The sequence below is a fragment of the Dermacentor andersoni genome, chromosome 2 (genome assembly GCF_023375885.2).
Source record: "Dermacentor andersoni chromosome 2, qqDerAnde1_hic_scaffold, whole genome shotgun sequence".
Lineage (NCBI taxonomy): Eukaryota > Metazoa > Arthropoda > Arachnida > Ixodida > Ixodidae > Dermacentor > Dermacentor andersoni.
This window is the reverse complement of record NC_092815.1, coordinates 191,218,701-191,239,953: the sequence shown is the minus strand read 5'-3', so window position 1 is coordinate 191,239,953 and position 21,253 is coordinate 191,218,701. Positions and strand designations below refer to the sequence as shown.

The 21,253-nt window shown below is 47.6% G+C and overlaps 1 pseudogene; it reads left to right on the top strand.

Moving 5' to 3' along the window:
- Nucleotides 1-8,580: 8,580 nt before the first annotated feature.
- LOC126540799 (uncharacterized) lies at nucleotides 8,581-13,862 on the top strand (annotated as a pseudogene).
- The last annotated feature ends 7,391 nt before the right edge of the window (nucleotides 13,863-21,253 follow it).

Genomic DNA, 21,253 nt, shown 5'->3' with positions numbered 1-21,253 from the left:
AGTAAGAGACTTTGCGACAACAAATGGTGATAGGGTTCGAGCTGTTTTATCAGGGTTTCCACAACTTAAGACATGGTACTTTGGATAAATTTCTTTGGTCTGGCCAAAAAGTTTCAGGGAGTCATCGGTGCGCCCTCTCTTGGAAAGAGGGCGATCAGGGAGTCGGGGGAATGATGAAAAAGCCATCAAAATAAATATCACTTCGGTAGCTATGCCAGCCGCCCACCACCGAGCCCAACAAGGGGACGCTACGAAGCCCAAAAGCTACGAAGACGCCAGCTGTACATAGTCACTATAACCCAATATACGATACCCAAGGCTGGATAACTACACCAGGTTAACCCTCGCCACCTGGAAGTCTGGAAGTAAGAAGAAGCGAAGAGAAGACAGGAAAGATTGAAAGTGAGAGAGAAAGACGAAGATTGAAGAGCAGGACAGGAAAAGGTGACTGCCGATTTCCTCCAGGTGGGTCAGCCTGGAGGTGCCGTCTATGTGAAGCCGAGGCCGAAGAGGTGTGTTGCCTCCGCCGGGGGGCCTTAAAGGTCCAACCACCCAGCATCGGCTCAACCGCCAGGATCCCCTTTTCCCCAGACACGGCTAAGCCGCGCACGGCTACACGCGGGAGGGTCCAACCCTCGTGTGCTCGGGTACGTGGTGTCGCAACACACCAAACGCCTGCTGACGCAGACACCCCTGCGGGGGTGCTACCGTCAGGATCTGTAGCGCTTGTCGCATGGGGGTACGTGGTCCGGACACCTAGGAGTTAAGAAAACTAAGGACGGTCTCTTGCAAGAGTTCTATTGGCCAGGGTGTTTTCGGGACGCAGACCACTTTGTGAGGACATGTGACACCTGTCAGCGGGTGGGCAAACCAGGGGACAAATCGAGGGCGCCGTTGAAGTTGGTACCTATCATTACGGAGCCTTTTAGACGGCTCGTTATTGATACAGTGGGACCTCTGCCGGTAACAACCACGGGGTACAGACACATTTTGACTGTGATCTGCCCAGCGACAATGTTCCCCGAAGCAGTGCCGCTTAAAGAACTCAGCTCAGTTGAGATAGTCAATGCACTACTGTCCATATTTGCGAGAGTTGGTTTTCCTGCGTAAATCCAATCAGATCAGGGCACACTGTTTACTAGCGCTTTGACGACAACTTTTCTCGAAAGGTGTGGGGTAAAGCTGTTACACAGCTCAGTGTACCACCCACAGTCGAATTCCGTTGAGAAGCTTCACTCCGTCATGAAGCGCGTGTTGAGAGCATTGTGTTTTGAACAACAAACTGACTGGGAGCTGTGTCTGCCTGGGGTGATGTTTGCATTAAGGACCGCGCCGCATGCGGCTACGGGGTTTTCGCCAGCTGAGCTGGTGTACGGTCGCTCGCTGCGGTCCCCGCTTCGCATGCTTCGAGAATCGTGAGAAGGCAGGGGCGACGACCCTGTCCTGGTAGAGTACGTGCTTAGGCTCCTCGAACGCTTAAGAAGGGCACAGGAGTTGTTAGGTGAATCAATGGCAAAGCCACAGCAGAGGGCCAAGGTTTATTATGATCGGACAGCCAGGGCCCGTCGTTTTGAGGTGGGCGATGAGGTCATGATATTGCGCACATCGCTAAAAAACAAACTCGACGTGCAGTGGGAGGGCCCAGCACGGATTGTTCAAAAACTGTCGGACGTCAACTACGTGGTGAGTCTGCCAGGAAAACGGAAAGCACAGCAAGTTTACCACTGTAATCTGCTCAAACCCTATAAGCAACGGTAAGCAGTGGTGTGTATGATGGTAAACGTGCTCGAAGAGCTTCCGGTCGAGCTTCCGGGACTAGGCTCAGTGACGAACAGGGAAGACACCGATCAAGTCATTAGTGACTTAATCAGTAAAGCACCGCTGTCGCCTGAGCAGAAAACCGAACTACACCAGCTCTTACAAGAGTTTCAAGGTCTGTTCTCTGAGAGGCCTGGTAGGACTTCTGTCCTTACTCATGACATAGAACTTACCTCCCCAGAGCCAGTACGATCCAAGGCGTACCGGGTGTCACCCCGCCAGAGCGATATTATGGAGGCTGAGGTAAAGAAAATGCTACAGCTCGGAGTTATTGAGGCGGGTGAGAGTGATTATACCTCCCCTTTGATTTTAGTTGAGGTACCGGGCAAGGAACCTCGTCCTTGCGTCGACTACCGCAGGCTTAATTCCATCACTAAGGATCAAATTTATCCGATACCTAACATCGAGGAGCGCCTTGAGAAAGTTAGTAGCGCTCAGTTTATTTCCACCCTAGATCTCGTCAGGGGTTATTGGCAGGTTCCACTTACAGAAGAGGCTAGTAGATATGCGGCGTTCGTTTCACCAATGGGAACATTCCGTCCTAAAGTTTTGAGTTTTGGATTAAAGAACGCGCCATACTGTTTTTCAAGCCTCATGGACAAAGTGTTGCGGGGACAGGAAGAATTCGCTTTACCGTATTTAGACGACGTAGCGATATTCTCCGCATCCTGGCCTGAGCATATGGCCCACTTGCGGGCAGTGCTAACCCGCCTGCGCGATGCGGGCTTGACAGTCAAGGCTCCCAAGTGCCAGTTAGCACAGGCCGAGGTTGTCTACCTCGGTCACGTGATTGGACGGGGTCGTCGCCGCCCCTCTGAAATAAAGGTGGCCGCTGTGCGAGACTTCCCGCAACCGCGCACGAAGACCGATATTCGGTCGTTCTTAGGTGTTGCCGGCTACTATCAGAGGTACATCCCCAGGTACTCTGATATCGCGGCTCCCCTGACGGATGCTCTAAGAAAAACAGAGCCCCAAACAGTCGTATGGGACGAGACAAAGGAAAGAGCTTTTAGCGCCCTAAAGAGCGCCCTAACAAGCGAGCCTGTGCTACTTCGGTTATGAGCATCATCGAGCGACATCCCTCCGGACAGCGGATGCAGTCCCCTGACCATCGGGATCTCCTTCCCCCGGCGGGGCGGTCTGTTACGTTTCGCCTACGACGCGCGGTATAGCCGGCGCGGATGCAACGGACGCCGGGGCTTCGTTCAAAGCGGCGGACATTTTGGCCCGTTCAGCGCCGCCGATACACCTCCCCGCCAAGCGCGTCCAGGCATGTTTCAATGCCACGTGTCCTCAAGTGTGCGTGTGTGTGTGTGTGCATGTTGGTGCCCACGCTTGTCAAAGCGCGGCAGCCGGGGAGAGGAGCTCCTCAAGTGTGAAGCGAGGAGTCTGACCGGCGCCGGCCCGGCGGATGCGTCACTACACTCGTCTCAACCTGTCTCTCAGCGTGTCCGTGCCCCGTCACGTGCGCCTCTGACGAGACGTTCCTTCTTGCCCTCAACTGCGAGAGTATAAAAGCAGCTGCCCCCGGACGCCAAGAGAGAGGCTCCGATTTCTTCCGTTGAGTAGCGTGCTTCCCCGTCTCTCCACTTCGGTCGTCCTGACCGGCCGCTCTTTTGCGATGCTAGAATAAACAAGTTGTTCTGTTAGCAGTCGACTCATGCTTTGCCAGGATCTTCGGATGCTTCCAGTTGTGCCCCAGGCCGCCAGGCCAACGCTACCCTTGGGGCTTGCGACCCAATTGCAACAACCCGTGCCAGCGGTGCATTTGCAACAACGGGTGTCAGCGCTGAGATTCCAAGACCGGCCGCGCGGCACGGGCTTGCGCAGCCGCCAGCTTGTAAGTCGATGTCCCGTGCTAGCGCGCACCTCAGCTTCGCGAACACCAGCTATAACCTTGTGAGATATAAATGCACGGAGTTATCCACGGCAAGCTCGAACATACTGCTCCATATATAAACAGAATTCTACACTTGTCATTCGAACCGTCCTGAAATCGCCGTCTTGGCATATTTCTAAGCGTTTGAATTCGGAACTATGCTGCCAACAGCTTTTAGAAAAAAAGTGCCTCGCCCGACGTTTCTGTCATACACCCAATTCGACGTAAGTCAAATACGTAAGTCGACAAACAAATGTAAAATCAACGTGCACTTACCTGAAATTTCCTTGATGACAGTGCCACCAGACTACCGAGAACTGGACAAGTGGCGACTGCTTGCTTGAGCGCTTCCAAGGACCCATCTTGTAGCGCGTACGACCGCTTCGCACGGAGGTACGGCACCGTTAATAGGCAACGTACAGGCGGCATCTTCGTTGACACCGCGCACAAAACTAATCACAAGTATAAATTTGTAGAGCGGAAAACGAACAAGCGCGAAGAGACGCCCGCGAACAGCGCAAGTGGCGCAGCTAACGAAACAATGCACGCACTGGCGCGCCTGGCCTGTACACAAGTTTGAAGGAAAGGGGAGAGTGAGAGAGACAGAGAGTGCTAAGAAAGCGCCCGAAGGTGTGAGGCAGCATGAAGGAAGGAGGAGGTGCGCGATGGAGACGGTTGCCAACAGACAGCTTGAATCAGGAGATTTGGGATAGCATGGGGATAGCCGTCCGGAGCTTCGCGAGTTTTCAGGAGCGTGAACAGACAACCCAATTAGGCGTTATTTATTTCTAGGCAGGGTGGATAGTCTGAATAAATTGTGTGGTATAGATTTCGCGTTACTTCTTGCTTATACATCAGCAAAATCACAAGAAATCACAAGAAAGTCTATGATAAAAAAAATTATGCAGATCCCACGAGAATCGGTGTAAGCGAAGCGTTCAGCGCTGGATGCTTTGATTGACGATAATTAGCGGGGATGTTGACGGCTAGAGCCTAATTTCTTTAACGTTTAGTCTAACACGAGAGTGGCGGGTTGATGTTAAACGTTACCTTACGGGCACCACTGCTGTTTGTCTGCGTAGTACACAGAACACGCAGAGAGAGGTGTTTTCTTGAGGCGTTGTTGTGCCCCATATTTCACAGCCTCTGAGAGGGTTGAGCATAGTCATTGCCTCATATGGCACATCGCATTGCGGCAGAAGTATTAAACTTGAATTGGATTATGGCGCTGTACGTTCCAAAACCACAATCGGATGACGAGGCATGCCGCAGTGACGGACTATGCATTATTTCTGAAACCGTGAAGTTCTTTAACGTGTTCCTAAATCTAAGTGCACGTGAGTTTTCGATTTCGCCCCCATCGAAATGCAGCTGCCGCGGTTGGAATCAAATCCACGGACTCAAGCTATGCCATAGCCACAAAGCTAACGCGGCGGGCACAGAAGTGTTGATTTGACGGTCGACCGCTTCCGTAGTGTCGCGTGGACCGTGTGGTGCGCTTTAATTAATGCGGCTCTGCTTCTGCACGCCCTGCGTAGTTTGGCCGCTTGAAATATTTGCATGGTTTTTATTTTTCAGAAATAGCAACAACGTACTGTACGGTACTTTGAACTTAAACTTATCCAGTTTACCCGCAACCGCCGTCGTATAGTAGTAGGGTCTTCTTGCCTTCTCAGGTCACCTCCCCCCCCCCCCCTCCCTTGTATGGGAACTGCCTCTTCTCCTCCCTCCTTTCTACAGTTACGTCCCCTCTGGGCTCGCACATTAGGAGAAAGGGAAGCGCTGTAGTTTCTGCAATGCTTCTGAGGGGAGCCGAAACTCATTTCTCATCGGAATCAGACCAAAAGAAAGGAAAGAGAATGGTTCTTAATTACCTTAAAAGAAATGGCTACACAGAGGACTTCATTCGAAAAAGAACCAGACACAGACGACTGCTTCCCTACCCCAGAAATGAGTGTCCATCCTATACGTCAAAGGTACCAGCGAAGGTCTCTGCCGAATACTGAAAAAATGCCTCAAAGTTGCGCACAAACCGATAAACGCTTTCAATGTCCTCGTCCCTAAACCAAAAGATCGTCCAACAAAAGAAAAAAGCTCAAGGCGTCGTCTACAAAATCAGCTGTGCCGACTGCCGGAATCGTACATCGGGGAAACCAAAAATCTCAAAGAAAGTATCAGACAACACGAGAATGACGTCAGAACAAATCGAATACGCAGCGCCGTCGCTGAACTTTTTGGAGACGCCGACCACAAAATTGCTTTCCAAGAAACCCAAATCCTTCAAACAGAGACGAACTCGCGAAAAATACTACTGGAGTCATGGCACATTCAGAATACGGGGGAGGGGTGGGGGAGGGGAGTAACATAAACCGCGTGAAGGGCAACCTACCCACGCTGTATATCCATGGCCTTGGCGACATGGCGAAAAAAAAATAAAGGACGCCTAGCCAGGTAGATTACCGCTCGAGGTCACCAACACCAAAACGTCTGCGCTCCCCCGTGCCCGACCCCCGCACTAATCCTGTCAACTGCACTCACGGGTCAAGCCTCCCCCAGCATCGGTCATCCCAGCCGACCAGCACCGCTGCAGCAACCGACCCTACCCCCCTCCCCTTCTCTATTTCCGGATGTCAAGTGTGTCCCTACGTTCCGTACTCTCCCCTCCTTTCTACGGAAGACCCTTTAAGCTGCACACCTCCGACGAATACCCCCCGGAGAAGGAGCCGAACAGGCTCCGAAACTTAGGGATAAAAAGTAAGCAGATCCCAGGCACTGTGGGAATCGATGTAAGCGAAGCTTTCCGTCCTGGATTCTTTGTTTGACGATAATTAGTGGTGAAGTTGACGATTAAAGCATAATTTATCCAACGTCTGCTAACACGAGAGTGGTGAGTTGATGTTAAAGGTTACAGTGCGTGCACCACTGCTGTTTGCGTAGTACACAAACACGCAGGGAGAGGTTTTCTTGAGGCGTTATTGTGCGCCATAATTTAAAACCTCTGAAAGGGTTCAGCGTCGTCATTGCCTCACATGGCCCATTGCACTGTGGCAGAGGTGGCAACTTGAACTGGATTATGGGGCTGTACGTGCCAAAACCACACTCGGATTATGAGGCACGCCGCTACGGCGTGCTTCCGGATTAATTTTTGCACCGTGATGTCATTTAACGTGTTCCAAAATCTAAGTGCTTGCGCATTTTCTAGTTCGCCCCTGTCGAAATGCGGCTGCCGCGATTGGGATCAAATCCACGACCTCTAGAAATGTCAAAGCCGCAAAGCTAACGCGGCGGGCACAGAAGTGTTGATTTGACGGTCGACCGTTTCCGTAGTGTCTCCTGGACCCTGCGGTGCGCTTGAATTAATGCGGCTCTGCTTCTACACGCCCTGCGTGAGTTGCCCGCTTGACATATTTGCATGGCGTTTATTTTTCACAAATAGCAGCAACATCCTTTATCGTACCTTTAACTCAAGCTTATCCTGTGTCCCCGCAACCGTTGTCGTATAGTAGTGGGGTTACCTCGCCTTCTCACGTCGTCCTCCCCCCTCTCTTTTTGAGAACTGCCTTCTTCTCCTCCCTCTCCTTCTCCTCTCTACAGTGCTATCTGCGTCCCCTCTGGCCTCGTACGTTAGTAGAAAGGGAAGCACTGCAGTTTCTGCAATGCTTCTGAGGGGAGTCACCGGTAATTATAGCTGGCAAGCGGCTATATAATGTGGCGACGGCCAGTTAGCTCCAGATGGCATTGTGCACATTCGACGCGGTGGGGTGAAAACGTGTTTCCAGCGTCGCCTTTCCTCTGTGACTCGCTGCTGCCATGTAGGCACACGCTGTAACCCCCCCCCCCACCCCCTTGACGTGGTGTGCTTGACAGCATCAGTCACAGCGGCAACAGCAGTGCAAAAGTCGAAGGAGGAGGCAAAGAAAGCTTAGCTTTAAAAAAAGCAATCAAGTGTCCATGCTCTGCTGTCGCACGGTCGGACCAATTGTCACGGTGGAGATTCTGGAACTATAAGTCCTGAACGTTTCCATACTCTGCTGCCGCACTGACGCATCGCTTGTGTCGCTGGAGAATCTGGAACTATAAGCCCTGTGTGAGCGCGCCATGCCTGGAACAGCTGTTTTATAATCAATCGTGTGTACCGCAGTCGAGAAGCTTGCGAAAGAGAGGCTCACAAAGGCGGCATTTAAGGTGCTCCCATCCTTTCTGCGACTCAGAGGTGAGTATATGTTATATACATATGTTATATTTTAGCCGCGGTGCCATAATTCGGGCAGGACAAGGCAAGCTTACACTGTACGGACACAAGGACAAGGAATACAACACAAACGCCGTCCTCTCGTTCTTACGCCCGTGTTTTGCAGGTCTACCTTTCCATATCATGGATTCCTTACGCACTCGCTCACGAAGTTTTGTGCGGTGTGAGACCGGAAATAAACGGAGGCGACATACGAGCGCTTCGAGACGAAACAGGTGCGCTTGGGGTGCCCAGGCCACAAGCGCAGGAGCGCGCTCAGTGCTGTTACAATTGATAAATGCACGGGCAAGTTATAAACCCAAGCAGAGCTGCACTAAATCAGTCTCCCTCCCTTCGGCACTGCTATGTGGCTACGTTATTTTACGACTTCTGCTTACCAGCCTATACTGTCAGGAAACTAAGCTTAGACACTGCATTATACTAAAATAGGCATGTTTTAATACATCACTTGTCATTGTAATTTCACGATGCAGAAAATTCCTAAACGATTACTTTTTTTCAGATGCCGGGTATTCGGTACTTCCGATGCCCAAGATGCGGGTATCCAACGTTCTCACTTAAGGAACTCTTCAGACATCTCCGTATAGCTCATGGGCATGAAGATAGCTGGCTATGTGGCCTAGGAGGCTACATGAAGACATTTAGACTGTTTCTTTCATACAAGAGGCATGTGTACCGGAATCACCCCGAACTGCTAACGGAAAGAACACAGCCCATCGCAAGTGTGCCATTGGAAGTGGAGCAAACGAGCGTGTTTGAGCCGCATAGTGAAGAGCGTACAGAAGCCCAAGAAGTTTTAGGTGATCCTGAGCCATCTCAGTCAAGTCCCAGTTTAAGTAAGTACGTGAATCAGCTTGCAACGCTGCTTCTGAAGTGGAAGGAAGCAAGGCGTCTTCCTGAGTCCACCTTGAATGAAATAGCAAACGATGTTATTTCCTTCATTGATATAATGCTTGAGGATGCACAGCTTTGCACAAATATTGGTGCTGTCGTTCATGCAGAGCAAGAATGGAAGCAGCAGCTGAACCAGCTGCTCTCGAAGTCTGGTCGGCTTAGATATTGGAAGACACATTTTCCAATTGTTGAGCCTCGTACCACAGTGCTGGGAACTGATGGCCATGGAAGATTTGACACCATGGAGTATGTGCCACTTTGTGATGTACTGAAGTATATCTTGGAAAAGACACACTTATCTGGTGACTTCAAAAGCTACCCAAGAAAAGAAAACTACTTGTGTTCTGCTTTTGATGGTACTGAATTCCAAAATCATGCCTATTTTGCTGGGGACACTTCTAAATTATGCATTCAGCTTTATAATGATGAATTCGAGGTGTGTAACCCGTTGGGTAGCAAAAGAGGAAAAATAAAATGACTGCCGTGCATTTTTAGTGTTGAATTTTGCTACAAAATTCCGTTCAGCACTCTCAGGAATACATTTGGTTTTGCTTGTTAAAGACAAACATGTGGCTACCTACGGCTTTTCAAAGGTCCTGGCTCCCCTAATTACATATGTAAATGAATTAGCAGATGAAGGTATTGTCGTAAATGGAACTCTACTAAAAGGTTCAGTTTTTATTTTCACAGGTGATAATTTGTCCAGCCATAGAGTAGGAGGCTTTAAATGCTCATTCAGTCGTGTGAGAATTTGTAGGTTTTGTATAGGATTGCACCATGAGCTCAATCACAAATTTCTGGAAAGTGATTTTCTGCTTCGCACACGAGAAGGCCATCAGCACCATTTAAACATGTTAAGTGCTGGGCTTCCCACTGCATTATTGTATGGAGTTAGAGAAGCATGTGCCCTCACATCCAACGGGTTTAATCCAACACAGCATCTATCTCCAGATGTGATGCATGCCATTCATGAAGGTGTATTGCCATCTGCGTTGCAGCATATCATTTCATCGTTGATGAAACAGAATTTATTTTCCCTCACATACTCGAACAAGATGATATGTGAATCGAATTGTGATGCTCATGATGTGCGCAACAAACCAGAGCCTCTATCAAAAACGTTTTTGAAAGGAAAAGCGGGTATGAAGGCCTCAGCAGCTCAAGTGTTCTGCTTGTTTCGTCATCTTACTTTTTTTGTTGGTGAATGTGTTCCAGCAGAAAATGATGTGTGGCAGCTTTACCTTCTTTTACGTGAAATTGTAGACATTATCATCAGCTACAAAATCCCTACTAAGTATATTGCCTACCTGCAGAGAAAAATTCACTTCTTCTGTCTGGAATTCAAGTTATTGTTCCCATTTTCATCACTACCTTGCAAAGTGCACTATCTAATACATTATCCTTCACTCATCACAAAGTTTGGACCTCTAAGTGCACTCTGGGTAATGCTATTTGAAGCAAAACATCAATATTTTAAGGATATTTCACGCAAGATCCGCAATTGGAAGCATCTTTCGTATAGGTTGGTAGTCAGGCACCAGTTATTGCAAAGCTTTACATTTATAGCTCCTCATGAGAGCAGTATTCACACGACTGGCTGTTGCCCTGTGCTCTTTGAGCACCTTCCTGAATATGTACAGCAGTTCGTTTCTGAACAGTCTTGAATGCTCAAATTCATTTACTGTAAGTTCTCTAACTGTGAATGGCAGGATATACAAGGTAGGTTGTTGTCTTGTTGACAATATTTCACTTGATGATATGCCAGAGTTTGTTCATGTATGTGGGCTATACTATGTAAACAAGGTACTTTCGATTGCGGCAAATGTGCTTGGGACTGTTTATGTTGATGAACATTTTCATGTTTATGTTGTGAGTATGACAGAAGAGTACAAAGTGCTGACATCAGTTTCAGAGTATGAGAACGAGCCATTGTACATGCGGCAGCACAAGGGACGCAGTGTGATAGGCACTCGTCACAGTTTAGCGTAAACCAGCTGCCTAATGTGGACGTGTGCATCTAAATTTTTGCCTAGTTGCTGTTTCTCTTGATGTAAAAATTTGTGGCTGCACAGCCTGTACTTATGCCTTTCAATATTTACGTATATCTGTACAGTTTGGTTTGTAATCATGTGAGAAATTCAAGCTTCACTGAAATGATAAATAAAACTTGACTAAGTATGTTATACTTATCAGGCATGGCAAGCAACCCTTAGCTCTATTGTCTAGATGTGGCATCCGAAGTATATGTTTTCATGAATAATTCTGCAATATATTTGTACTGCAGTAGCATAATACTGTTATAAAACAAGTGCCGGTGACTGTACACCTGGCAGCATAAGCATCACAAAAAAGATGGGATTTCTTATAGCAAGCTTTAGAATTCAAATGGGCACTGGCGATTTGTAATCTTCTCTTACAAAATGAAAACAGGCAAGAGAGCTAAATAGGCCTTTTTCAATGTTTGAAGTTATTTGTTTTTTCCTTGGTTGTCTAAGCGAGCTCTTAACGAAAGTATTGATAGTAATATTAGGTTTGAGTCAACATTAAGACATTACAATGATAAAACTGTATTTTCAATAAAACTTGTATGTGACTTGCTTGTGCGTTTCTATCTGCCCTTACTGTTTGTACTAGACACAGTTTTTTCTGGCTTTTGTGGAAAAGCTTTTAGGGGCATTTTAAGTTCTACCAAAATGTGCCTATTGCTTTAACCTTGATATTCTACTTGTTTAGTTTTGTGTTAAGATGTATCACTGTTTTAAATGATGCTATATGAACGCATTTTTTATTAATCGACACGTGTACTTGTGGCCATACCCTTTTCAAGTACCCATCATATCAATCACATCGTTACTTTAAATATAACAGTACACAAACGCATTGTGCAATCTACAATTATTGAAATTCATGCGTGTATATCAATGCAGAAATCTATTTAACACCCCTTACTTCATGCTTTAAAAGCCTTATTAATGGCAAATTCACACCCTATATGCGTCTGCACCCTCATTGCGAGGTGTTTTGAGCAGAAATGGTGCTAAAGGGTGTTATACTGGGTGTAAACATCAAAACACCCTTTTCAACACCCTTAACGGTGTAATAATGTTTAGTGTGTAGCGCGCCGTCGTCCGTTCACCCATGACTTACCTCTCTTCGGTCCCTGCTTTTCAACGCCTAACAAATGTTAAACGTTATCCCTGCATGCATCAGAAATTTCTCGAATGTTATCGACAGTTCTGTCCGTTGGCTGTTGTTACCGAAGCTTTTTGTAATGCGATGGTATGGGGCTCTTGCATTGCCTAGGGGGCGCAGCGAAAATGGTGCTAAAAAGCGCCCTCTGTCCTGAACTGGGTAGTACCAAGCTCGGTCGTGTGCTTCGGAAAGTACTTTTACAATATGAACCCGCCACTTTCGGTTTTGTTGTACCACGACTTGCAGCGGATATCGGGCGCCGAAAATTTTTTCAGGGGTGGCACGCTGCTTAAAGGCAATAAATTATGTAACGCCGAATACGTGTACGCCGTTGAAGAAATAAGCGGCGAAGCTTTAGGGCGGTGTCAATCGCAAGTGAAGCGAGTCGCGTACGAAGTTGAACTTCAGATAACGTGTGCACGCTGCTAGATTCAGGCGCACAAACGCGAGGAAATGCTTGCTATAAATGAATTCACAGCAGCGATAGGCAGACATCATGTGCACGGAACTGCTCGAGCGCACGACGGTACGCGCCGCGACGGCAGCGGTCTTTCAGCATGCCGCGAAACGGTGGGCCTCCTGAAATCTTTGTTGACTGCATGCCGCTAGACAAGTAGTTATGCCTGCACTGTAGTAGCGGCGATCTGTCCCATTAGCAACTGATAAATAAATAAATAACTGATGCAATGCATATGAGTTCGCAGTAACGTACGTGCGAATCGCGCTGCAGCGCGAGCTCGTTCGCTGCTCGCTTGATGTAGATTTTAATGACAGCGCTCGAACATCGATGTGCTGCAATCAATACTACCTTGCTGCGCTGCCTCAACGTGCTGGCTTGAGGTCAAGGATGAGCACATTTCATTCTCTAACCTGTGCTGCTCGTATTGGGGTAATGAATTGTCACCGAATCAGCCCGACCATTTGTGGTCATTTGCACACAGCTGGTCACTTCACCGGTTCGTACCAGTCGAATTGTTAATCCGCCTCTTTCATGGCGCGACGGCGCATGCGCCCTGCCCTAGCGGATTAGTCGCGAAACGTTTTGGAAGGGTCGCGCTCGTGGCAGCGCGCTGGAAAGTCCCCCGAAAAAAAAAATGAGCGCTCGGACGCGTGCTGCTGCAAACACTCGTGCCGTGTACCGCGTTGAAACTCTGCTAGTAGCTCGACGTCGGTGCGGTGCCGAAAACGTGCGTAGCGTAAGACCGCAACTCCACTTTAAAAGAGAAAGCGGCCAGGGCATCGTCCGAGTTGTCTGGACTGCACCGTGAGCCAGGTAGTAGCCGCCTTTCATGAATCGTTCGCTATATTAACGAAAAACCCGTGCGTTACACTTGGGCGACACTTAAGTACATCACGTTGCTGACGAAGTCTTCTTGCAGCGTCAGTCCTCACTTGCTGGTGGTGGCAGCACGTTCCTGACTGCACGTACTCGTAAGGCGCGGCAACACTGGCTCGAAACGGGACCAACAAGACGCTCACTCCAATGATTGACCGACTATTGTGCGTCACTGAAACCTTTTTATCATACCAGGTCGACAACTACGTAACCGACGAGCGCGAGTTGTACTGGGCTTTCTTGTTGAAGGCACCGGCAGAATCAGCGTGCCAACGATCCTTCGACCGAACCCCACGTGATCGGCCGTCGAATCTACAACACAATAGCGACAGCGTCTTCGTTTTAATTAGTCAAGCACGCCTACTAAGTTGAAATGCACAAGCTTTAACCCTCTCAAGCCTTGCCCATTAAGTTTGAGCCAATGTCGATCCTGTTCAGCGAAGGTTAACCTGGCGCCGTCGAGCTCGTGCACTCTCTACCGGCGGCCCTGAACTGAAATGTAAGCAGTTAGGTCCAACGAAACTGCTTTTATACTTCAATTCTGGCCTTATCGATTTGAAATCAGCTACACTTCATTTCGCACGACGCGTACACAATAAGCGGCAAGCGGCGACACAGCGCTGTGCCAACATCTGTACGTCACCGCACCTGTAGGCTGTCGGCCGCATTCGCTATGTATGAGTGGGCCTGTACGTGTTGCTTTGCGGACACATTTCTCAATTTCAGAGATGCACTGTTTGCCTCTGCGTCATGTGGCAAACAAAAGACGGTGTATTCGGTATACAGCAGCATAAACAACCGCCTCGCTCATTTATACCAAAGCCGTGTGAGCAATGCCACCCGCGTGTTTTCGTGAGAGAACAACATTGCCTACAAATGAGCACTTATGCGAGGAGAGTTTTTTCTAATAATGCTCTATGCCACGCTAAAGCTGTAAGTATGATGGAGTTAAGGAAAAGCGAGAATGAGTTAACAGCCCGTAATATATCTGGATCACAGTTGCCCTTGTTTAAGTGGTTCGGCCGCTCATATTGACTCGTTTCAGGGTGTAACAACATGGCACATATGAGCAGATATGCATGTTTTGCTACATTTTGACACTATTTCATATCTGTGAAGGTCCACAATATTTGACGATAACAGCGACCTGCGGCTGTAGATGTCGATGTAAACATGTGCACCGCTTTAATAAATCCCACGCAGAAGGCTGCGCTCGAAGACTTTTTGAATATTCGGAACGTCTAAATATTGTGTAAGAAGAATACAAAAAGTGATGTGCAAGTGCAGAAATCAGTGAGAAATCCCAAGGCAGCCGTGCCGCCAAACGGAACTCAGCGTGCCTTTATTGGCCACACTGTTTGCAGAATAGCGCACTCAGGCCTGCTCGCCCAGTAGTCATTGAGTGATACGTGGCTTCAGGAACGACATGCTGTCCCGAAGAAGCCATTAATGATGATTCGCGATCCACGAAACGCACGTCTGAGGCGCAGTCAACGTGGGCGCAGGTACACAAATCAACCGGCGAAAGCCCCGGGACCCTTCCAAAACGTTTTCAGCGGCGTGCGGCAGAGGGCAGCACAGGAAAATGAAAGAGGCGGATTGTCGAAGTGGCCGGGTCTCAAATCGTGAATCACCAGCCATGCCTGCTGCTATGTCGGTCTGCCGTCGGGACTGTAGGTGCAAAAGACCGAATTTTAGAACGCAGATAATCAAGCAAGCTTCGAGACAGGCGAAGCAGCCAGCATGGCACAAAGTTTCGCTTATCCAGCGCGACGAACTGCAGCTATCCAGCGCGCCCGACGCCCCGCTTCGCGAGGCCTAGAAGGAAAACGGTAGAATCTGTTGTTGGGATTCAGGCCTTCTAGTTCATGGTAGCCCACGACGCAGAAGTAACGATGGTGACGCTTTTTCGAGGGTGAGTTTGGTCTCTCCCGATCGGCGTTGCCGATTCCTTCTGCTTCCAGCATTACGCCTCACGGAGAGTCCGTTTTCGTTAAACTATAGGCTGCGGCTAGCTCGTAGCGTGGTCGGCGAGGTCTGTGAGAAGTGACGAACCTTTTCGCACTCGCAACAGGGCAGAAAAAAAGTGCGAATGGACGCAAAACTCGGGCTAGAAACGTACTTCGCCACAGCCAGAGCACAATACTACCCATGCCGCTACTACCCAGATAACGTTTCGCGCGCCGCCACCAGGCGCCGCTACTATACCTCAAACTCCAGCGCAAGACGCCCATGCACGACGCGACTTGCGTAGTACTTTCCGGAAGCCCTAAGCAGGGGGACGCGGGACAGAGTCCCGGCCACGCCGGTCGTATCTAGATGGGGGTGAAATTTGAAAACACCTGTGTTCTTAGATTTAGTTGCATGTTGAAGAATCCAACGTGGTCCAAACTATTCCGGAGCCCCACACTACGGCGTGCCTCATTACAATATCGTGATTTGGCGCGCAAAAAAAAAAAATATTTTTTTAATTTCTGGAAGCCACGCTGGCACCAGCAATTACGCTGGAACCTTCCACAAATAATGTAATAAAGCCGATGCGCTTGACCCGCAGATAAGATTTTCGACGACCGTAGAGACTGCTACATCTCTCAAATTAATTGCCTCAATATATCGCCAAATGAAAATACGTACAGCGCTGCGCTCAAATCTTGTTTTAGGGAGTATCGTAATCGTAGGTGAACTTTTTTTTACATACAGGGCAGAGGTGTAGCCGGGGGGGGGGGGGGTGCTTATGTGGCTTCAGCCCCCTCTCCCCCGAAATTTTTTCGTGCTGTCATGCGCCGCCGACTAAAACAACCCCCTGGCGCCGTAAATCCTGCTCTATTTTGTCTAGGATGTCCTTTTCACGCTGGACACGACATTTTAGCACGAACATTGCGAAATTCAATTGAATTGAATTCATTTGCATATTGAATGGGGGAAAGTCCGAACTAAAAAGTGAAAGTGAATTCACTTGACAGAGGTTCGGACCCCCTTGAAAGAGTAAACAACTTCTAAAGGCATTTTGTCAAGCATAAGATTTTCTGTGAGAACTACCGGCGACTGTTTAGGAGTAAAAATGATTGCTTTAGTTTTGTTTGTATTAATTTTTAATGAATTTATATGACTCCATGTTAGCAGGCCTTGGAGGAAATCACTGATGTTTAACTGAAGTTTTTTAACGTTGGACCCGCGAAATAGTAGAGTCATGCCATCCGCGTACACTATATAAGATGGTGTTTTGCTAATGTTAGTGACATCATTAACATATAAATTAAATAAGAGCGGTCCAAGGATGCTTCCTTGTGGAACACCAGCATAATCGATTTCAGAGGGGACAGGCTGCCATTGATAGAAACGTACTGTTTCCGGTATTTAAAATATGATGTTAAAATTTTGAATTTTAAACTCCTCTTATTTCGCAAAGTTCAAGTTTTACTAATGATGTGTCATGGTTCAAACTGTGGAATACTTTTGAAAGATCTACACATATTCCAACAACAAACTGTTTGTCCTCAAATGCTTTTAGAAATTCTTTTTGTGTTAACAGAGCATGCTCGGTCGATCGACCTTTGCGAAAACCAAACTGACATTCTCTCATCAAATTGAATTTATCTACGAAAGAAGAAATCCTACAATGTAACAGTTTCTCCAGACCTTTAGAGAACAGTGGTATAAGAGAAATCGGTCGGTAATTGGCGAGGTTGCTTTTATCTCCGCTTTTAAAAATTACAATTACTTTTGATATTTGCATTTTTTGTGGAAAAGTTCCGGTTGAGAGGGCTAGATTGTAGATGTGGGCGAGTACCGGTGCAATTAAATCGGCTACGTATTTTACAGGTTTTATTTGCAAATTATCTATGTCCAGAGCTGCGCTGTTTCTAAGTGAACAAAGAATTGCGAAACTTTCAGATTCGCTCGTCGGGTTTAGAAAAAGGCTCTTGGGGTTTCTTTCAACCATATAGGTTGCATCAAAATTTTTGGAGCTTGTCCCTAGCTTCAGGAAAAAGTCATTAAAAGCTTGTGCCAGTTTAGTACCCTGTACTGATTGATCGTTTAATTTTAATTCAGTGATATTTTGATTTACATTGGAACGATTCAAAAGGTCATTAATTTTTTTCCACATGGCTTCAGGCTTATAACTGTTCTCTACAGAAAACATATTGTGCAGGTATGCGCGTTTCGCATTACGCAGGAATGTATTGGTTGTGCTTCTTTGTTTTCGAAATAGTTACCAGTCTTCAGGGCTGCGTGTGGTTAAAAATTTGTTGAAAAGCTTATTCTTCGTCTTGATTAGTTTGAGGCAGTAATTAGTCACTGCTCAATTGGGCTCGATTCCGCCGCAACGCCAATGCACCGGGAGTCGCATATCGTAACGCAAGGCGCTCCATCCGAGCACAAAGTTTCAAAGGCGTTTTGATGGCCAGCGGGCTCGCGGCATCTCGCGAAGGCCGCGAAGTCTAGCGAACGCTTGGATTTCAATTCTGAAACATTATGGGTATAAAGTTTCCATAAACTGTTGATGCGAAAGGTGCATTGACATTTCCAAAGTCATGCGCTAGGTTTTAAATTCCGGAACTTTGCATGTTTAATGTTGTTATAAAGATTTCACGCCAAAGGTGCATTGAGTTTTATAAAGCCGTACGTCGGCCCATACAATGAGACACACAAAATAAACACACTATCAGACAAGTTTGCAAAGTGCGCAGCGAGGTCCGATGAGTCGACGCGTCGTGGTGGTTCATTTGTGCGGTCATGTCACAGAAACGAATTTCAACATTATTTTCACCTGCGCCAAAGCATTCATGTCAAGAGGCTAAATCCAGGAATGGTAACTACCTTCTTATTTTTCTACTTTGACTTTTATTTGCGTGGACATATTGAGCCTCTTCAATTTTTTTGTTCTGGCTACCCGCCGCCGGCTCCCAGAGTCAGCCAGAGCCCATGCCTTTTTCTCGTGTGGCCCCGACGACCGCGTGGAGCACTTCGATGCGCATTCGTTTTTCTCTAACCGAGTGGATTTTCGTCTGGTAGAGTTTTGGACGCTTTCTAGCTAGCAGACGAGAAAAAGAAACAATGGTCGCTCGCTGTCATCACTGCGGGGACTCGACGGCATGTAACGCGTCCGCTTGAGCGCAACCACTCCATAAAATTTTGTCTCGCCGGTGTAGGATGCCGAGGAGTATGCGTATAGTTCTCTGCGGGCCAAGCGTCTCACGCTTTCTTCGGTATTATTTCGCTAGGCACATGAGGTGCCCAAAGTAGGCATTCGATTGTGGCCAACATGCTTTCCTCTGCGTCTTTTTTTTCTTCATTTCGGTGCTCCGGCCCCACAAAGGAAAGAATGACATAGTTGCGGCGCAGCGAATTGCCGCATGGTGAAAGTTCGACTTCGTTACTTCTTTTGCGGAGGGTAAAGGGCCACGGCACGTTTCACTTGCCGGTTACTCTTAATATATTATTGCGATAGCAGTTATATGGACCCTCCAGGCGCATTCCTGCCGTCGCCGTCGCCCTCATGTTCCGTATTGAGTCCAAGGGCGATAACATCGCGCCCGCGCTCCGCATGCTGTATGCGCGAGTGAAAGCGTAAGGGGGGGGGGGGGGCGGCATGGGTGAGCCGACGATGGTGGCTCAGCCTTGTGTGCGCAAGGAAACCCGCCGCCTTCCGTCGCGCAAGATGCGCCAGGGGGAGTGGAGGGTGGGGGGGGGGGGATGTGATCTATGAATCTGTTCTTGCGCAACATGCTTACTTGCCTTTTTTGACGCATCATACACAGTGACTTTTTCTTAGATAAGTAGATTTCTTGGAGACCTATAGATATACTTAAATATGTTGTTGCGAGGTTTTGTGAATATGTGCAGTGAACTTTGTTTCCAGTGACACTTTTTTTTCCCTTTATCAAGCTGTATCTTCGCATTTGTATATTCCATTGTATCTTCGTTTTTCTAATGTACGAAGGTGAGTCAAATGAAAGTGGGCCAACCCACCCTGCGCAATGATGGCTCGGTTCATTATCTACGAGGCATGCGCGTGGCACAGAGGCATCTCTCATTTACAAAAGTGGCACGCAGGTGTGAGGATCAAGGTTCTTATTGCTCTCATACACTGGGTTCAACGTGGTTGCGTGACAAAATGCACACCCCAAAAGTTGCAAAGCGGGGTGTCGTGAGGTTTCTGACAGATGAAGATGTTTCCCAAAAAGAAATTAGTCGCCGTATGGCTGCCGTGTACGTTGAACATTGCATTTCATTGACCACTGTGAAGCGTTGGAGCAAACGGTTCAAAGGGGGACGTGAAAGTTGCGACGACGATCCAAGACCGGGCCAAAGCCACCGTGCAATCACCCTCAACACAGTTGCAAAGGCTAATTAGACAAGAACGGAGGATAAGCATCGATGAATTGTCAGGGCTTGTGAACATGAGTCACAATTCGGGTCCCGCCATAATTCATGAACATCTCGGCTAGTGGCTGTTGTGTGCGCAATGGAAGGCTGAGATTTTGAACCACCTCCAATATTAAGACGGAGAGGTTGGGCATTGCCTTGACTCATCTAATCCGGTATCACGATGAGGGTGACGGCGTTTTGTCTGCAATTGTGACCAGGGACGAATAGTGCCACTACTATGAGCCTGAAGCACAACGAGAAAGCTTACAGTGGAGATAGGTGAATTCACCACCCGCAAGGAAAGCAAAGGCCGTCATTTCTGCCGGAAAGGTGCTGTTGACTTTTTTTTTTTCGATCGTCAGGGGCCATTATGGATCGAATTTGCTAAACCTGGAGAGACTATCAATCGTTTCCGATATTGTGAAACGTTGGATCGGCTGCATGTCGCAATCAAGGACAAACAACGTGGAAAATTGAGGAATGGGGTCATTTTGCTCCACGACAATGCCCATCCCCGCGTTGCTGGTGTGGTTAACATAAAGCTGGCAAAGTTCAAGTGGGAAATGCTGCAACATCCACCATACCGCTCAGACCTGTCGCCTTGTGACTTCCACATTTTGGAGCATTCGAAAAAAACAGCTCGAGTGAACCAGATTCGTGTAGGAGAATGACGTGAAAGAGTCAGTCGCAGACTTTTTGAAGCAGCAACCCAAGGAGTGTTATGACACGGTAATCACGCGACTTGTTAGTCAATGGGACATATGTCTAAATGCTCATGACGACTATGTTGAAAAAAAAAAAGTACCCCGTTCGTTATATATTCGTATTGGCTCACTTTCATTTGACTTGCCCTCGTATATTTTGCAGAACTCCTGCTTTTTATAGTGCTCTCTGTTGCGATTATAATGTCGGAGCACTTACAATACACCACCGGTGACAGCTGCTCCTGGGCAATACATTCTTACAAAGGACAGCGTCACTGAGATTTTTCCCGGGTCGTTGCATATATACAAAAATGTAAACATGGTTCTTGAACGACACAGAGCGAGAGAGATGAAACTGTGAGAAAGGCAGGGAGGCTAAAAAAGTTTTATTAAAACATATGTCCTCAACTTGTTCATTTCATGCCCTTTACATCTTTCATATCAGCGGCATGTACTGCTTTCGTGGTTTCAAACTGATATAATTCGAAGTTCGTGTGACATTTCCTTTACTTATTAAGTATACAGAAAACATGGAAGCATTGATATGAGTTATTTCAGGCACAAGTTTTGAGACAAAAGTGTAAATTCTCTTATGAACAAATACATATTTTACTTGTCTTGACAGTGCGTAGCGTTTAAGAATTCGTTTGCAGCATCATTGGCAATGGCAACGCATTTATTCATGTTGAATGTATTTGATCGCTCGACAATTTCTGTAAGGAGGAGGCCGAGCTGCAAAGTGAGCCCCCCCCCCCCCCCAACAAAATTTCTGGCTACGCCACTGATACAGGGAGCTACACAACATG